This window comes from Coptis chinensis, chromosome 4 (genome assembly GCF_015680905.1).
Source record: "Coptis chinensis isolate HL-2020 chromosome 4, ASM1568090v1, whole genome shotgun sequence".
NCBI lineage: Eukaryota > Viridiplantae > Streptophyta > Magnoliopsida > Ranunculales > Ranunculaceae > Coptis > Coptis chinensis.
This window is the reverse complement of record NC_141459.1, coordinates 62,808,777-62,813,441: the sequence shown is the minus strand read 5'-3', so window position 1 is coordinate 62,813,441 and position 4,665 is coordinate 62,808,777. Positions and strand designations below refer to the sequence as shown.

Sequence of the window (4,665 nt, the reverse complement as noted above, 5' to 3'; positions counted from 1 at the left end):
CAGAAGTCTATTTTCCCTATTTTGCTCCATCCTTCTATCCTCTTTTGCGGGCTTTGGTCCAAGCAACGAATCCTTTGGCCTTGGGCTTCCAAATAGGATTTAAAATAGGTCTAAGTTGCATCTTTAATAGCTTCAATTCCTTGGCCTTCTCTATGATTGTCCACGGGCTTCCCATGTGATCCTTAATGCTCCGAATTGCTCCATTTTACCCCTTTTTCTCTAATATTCCACAAAACTCTCTCTTTGACTTGTAGAATCATAAAACATAACTTACAAACACTATTAGTCCACTAAGATGGCTAAACAAGAGACATAATCGAGGGTTAAACTTTTTGACCACTTATCAGGCGTAGGGGAAGTGCCCCCCTCCATGCAATAATGCAAGACTTTATATGAACTGTCGCTATCGGGATTCCCTACATTCAGTGATGGAGGACGTTTCCTTCATGAGATTGTCTAATTTGCTTTTTGAGACGACGGGTTTGTACTGTTGTATCTTGTGTAGAAGTGGTATGTAGATTCTAAATCTTATTTTGTACTTGTACTGCTAACTCGTGTGGGTAATTTATAGTGTCCTCAATGTACAAAGAAGTGTTTCATTGTTTCAATTACTAAAACTAATTACAAGTCAATTTTGACTCGGATCTGCCAACTTGGCCAATTAGTTGACGATTTAGTAGGGGCAATCTATTTAATAGTTGGCTTGGTCCTGGGCAATCTATTTAATGTTTCTTTGGATGATAAGTGCCCAAATATGATTGTTCAAGCTAAACTGAATTCTTCTGGTGGTTATGTTTGTTCAGATTCAAAGTTTGCATTTTTTTTTTAAGTAGTTGTGTGTGTGCAATTGTTTGTTATTTAGACTAGAATGAGGGTTTATTTGGGTGTGCTGGATTTTTTGGGTTATTGAAAATGGGGTAGAATTAGTTTATTATAAAATTTTATATGACCTCAAATGCTGACCCAACAGAATACTGAGGTTATGGAAATGAATGTTTGGATGATTAGTACCTAGGTAGTTTAGGGCTGGATGACTTAGGTAGTTAGCCTCGAGGTACTAGAGGTGAGTCTAGAGCCTATGCGTGCTTTTTGAAATGACACTTAGTGATCTTTATAGTTATGATTTGCATTCAAAGAAAAAATCACAAGGTTTAATTTTAAACATTTTGTCATAGCTCTATTTGTGGGATTGACCTCAGTTTTAACATGACAGGTAGAATACGCTGGATTTATGACAATAACCCCGCAAAAATTTGGGCAGAAGTATGTTGGAAAGGTACCTCCCTTTGTTGTTCAGCATACTAAGAAATGTTATACGTTGGACAATTCTGGAGCAACTCTAAGAAAGTGGTAGAATTTTCTTGGATTATGTAGGTTGCAAATCCACAAGACATCCTTATTCTCTCAAAGGTAAACGAAATTGCAGCTTCCTTAACCTATATAGTCAATCTCTTGAACATAATTGAAGTCTGTTAGTGGTTGTGTCATTCCCTTTCTTCTCTGGTTACAGTTGTATTCTTTCTAGAAAAACATCCAGTGTAGTGTGGAGATTTTGGGGTTCATATAGTCTTGGAATTACTTTTCAGCGGATCATTTGAAGTAGGACAACTTGTGCACTCAGAGATTGACCAAGGAGATACTACTAAAACAAAAGCCTATAAGGTTAAAACCTATATTTTGCTCAGCAATTTCCTTTTATAGGAGCAATTTCCTTGCCCGATTTAAGTATTTTGGTCCGAGATGGTTATAATTAAAATAGTAGCGTATGTAGCTCCATGAGCCGCGTTCCTGTGTTGGCGCTCTTTTGGGTGCTGTGTCGGATACCGACACACATGCTGTGTCAGTGTAACATAGGTTTATGGCCTTCCAATGTTGTTTTACATACTTCGATTGTATGAAAGCGTCCTTATCCTCTAGGTTAGCTGACTCATGCCATATGTTAGAGGCTTAAAGTGTTGTAACTAGTTTTCGTTTATCTGCACTTTATGTGTATATAAACCTCGCACTTATATTAGTGTTCCACTACTGTTGGACTGCTGGTCATTAATATAAATATGGGAGATCGGAACTAATTTGATTTCATTTTATCAATTTAATACTCCGAATCAATCTCTTGACATGTTACCAGAGCAGTCCTAGAGTTTGGTCCACCACCTTCGATTACTTTGAGGAGAGTCACTTCGAACTTACATTATGGTATGTCCAGTTATATTGCAAGCTCGAAGCCTTCTTAAACAGATAGAATTTCTAGGAATTGATTGCAACTTATGGTAGAGCTTGCCTAGAAAGCCATGACAAATAGCGTCTAACTCTTAGGACTTTACCTTCACCTACAGAATATTGTCTAAGTCAGCCATCAGTGCTCACCAAATGCCATCCTGGTTGAGGTGTATATTTCATCTGCCTAAAATAGGGTTGAAGCAAACTGATATTGGTCGCAGTCCAAGGAGGTTCATTTTTCCTATTTTGCAAAGTGACTGTAAAGTTTAGCTCACCACACGACAACAAGTTTTTTTCTTTCTTTCTGCCTTGAAGTTTCTTATATCTCTGCACAAAACTTGTTTTCCTGGTCATTATTCATTTGTTGAGCATTAGGTCTGCCTCAGTTGCTGCTTCAACGTCAGACACAGTATTTGCAATGGACGAAGAAAATAGTGGATCTCCTTCAGGCGATGAAGTAGAGGAATTCGACGAAAATGAAGCCAATTCAATGACATTTCAGTATGGATTCTGTTCTCTCTCTTCGAATTTTCCCTGGTGTGGAACTAGTTTTTATTGTTAGGTTGCAATAAGCCATTGCCAATCCTTGGATATTGATCCTAACGGAGTTTTGTTTTTGCTGCAAACATAGCTAAACTCATATGATATTATAAGTTTTAGTGTTTATCTTATTTCCTACATCTTTTTTTGTGTTAGGAGAATGAGGCAAGTCTCCCAGTTAGGGTCGAAAGAGAGTAGCTCCAAACGGCTCTACAACCTCATCCTCTAAGAGGGGAAGGAAATTAGATACCTCTTCATTTCATAGAAAGCTTGTAAATATTGATGAGGATGACATGTGAAGTAGATTAAAGAAGGTCCAGCCTCGTGTAAGTACATTAGTATTTTCTTTTTTATAAGTTATTCTTATCATCATGAATGTATGAAATAAATGTGTTATTTCTCGTGCCATTTCCTGCAACCAATTTTTCTTTTCATTTGGCCATTGTCAGTGTTTCTTGGATCTTGATCGATACTTTTACCCTTTTAAAGAAGAAAAAAAAACAAGCTCAGTTCATTCAATTATGTGCTTAGTAAATATTACGACTGTTGGATCTCATAACTCCAAGGCAATCCCGTATTTGGATAGGAGTATCTCATATATATACTGTTATTGTTAAGGTTGAAGGGCTAGTGATTAATGCTTAAATTAATTTAGCTCATGAAAAATCATATCCTACCGTCTGCAATCTGCAATTTATGCTAGTTGTATTATGGTATATGCTTGACTTGGGTGAAGACACCTAGTCAGGCCTTCATGCTTACATACTTGCCACTTGATTTCACTGAGAATATAACCCAAACAAAGTTGTAGGGATCTATTCTGACATGTTAAGACGTAAGACTATTATGATCAGACCACTGTTTTCTAAGCTTTGTTCCAAAAGAAGTTACTCCAAAAGTTTGTTCAACTAGAATGTGCCGCATGCCAAAACCTTTCACCTAAATACTCCGTGGTGTACCTGATAATCTGAGTTAGGTGTGCTCTAAGGTATTAGTAGAATAAATTTTATCCTTTCCACTCGTCAGTGGTTAAAGCAAGGTTCTCATAAGTGGTCTGTGTAAATATTAAAATCTTTGAGATCCTTTGTTCTCGGTGAGTAGCTCTTTTGTAAGTAGAATGTAGTAACATAGTCAAGATTTGACAATTCCCATAGAACTAAAAGCTTAAGCAGTCCATTTGTACTTGCAGTTACAATAGAAGATGGAAGCTGACTGTTGATACACTTTTTGCAGGTAACACGAAATTATGGTGCTATACGGAGATGAATTATACCAGGACTCCTCTTGTTTTCAAGTATTTAAAGGAAAATCTTACCAGGAATCATCAAATTTGCTGTTTCAGATTTTTGATTGCACTATACACATGGAATGCCTAGACACCCTTGTCCCTATTAACTTAGCCATATGCCATAATGAATATAATTGCTTGCTCTAGCACGGCTTGTGTCAGAAGGTTGTGAAATGAATGCTTGTATTATCTCTTTTGAAAGTGTCTATTTTTTTACAGAACAAGGGGATCCCTTGTTATCTTTCGTATAATTTCCTTTGCAAGTGAAATACGGTTCCAAGCAAAAGCCTCCATAGGTTGCTTATAACAGAAACTGCATTTACATTCGTGGTGATATTTGACAAAGAAGGCTGAAACTTTAAACCCCCGGGAAACTTCCAATGTCAGCGTCACTGTGTCATTTGCACGCTTACAATACGATTTGTATGACCTGAGTAAATGAGTAATACCATTTATTCGTTTGGCCTCAATGGTAAGACTAAATATATGCTTAACTACCTTAAGTGTTAAAAGAGGAGCATTGAGCATGAGATTCCTCTTTAATGATAAGATGATAGACAGATTTGAATGTGTAGGAACCCTTCCTCTGACTTTACCGAACCAGATTATATGTGGAG

General features: G+C 37.1%; 1 long non-coding RNA gene across 1 annotated transcript; it reads left to right on the top strand.

The window, feature by feature from the left end:
- The first annotated feature begins 2,552 nt into the window (after positions 1–2,552).
- LOC147504319 (uncharacterized) lies at positions 2,553–4,431 on the top strand. The gene is made up of 3 exons (XR_015220383.1): positions 2,553–2,721; positions 2,917–3,086; positions 3,994–4,431. It is a non-coding gene; the product is annotated as an uncharacterized LOC147504319 (long non-coding RNA).
- The last annotated feature ends 234 nt before the right edge of the window (positions 4,432–4,665 follow it).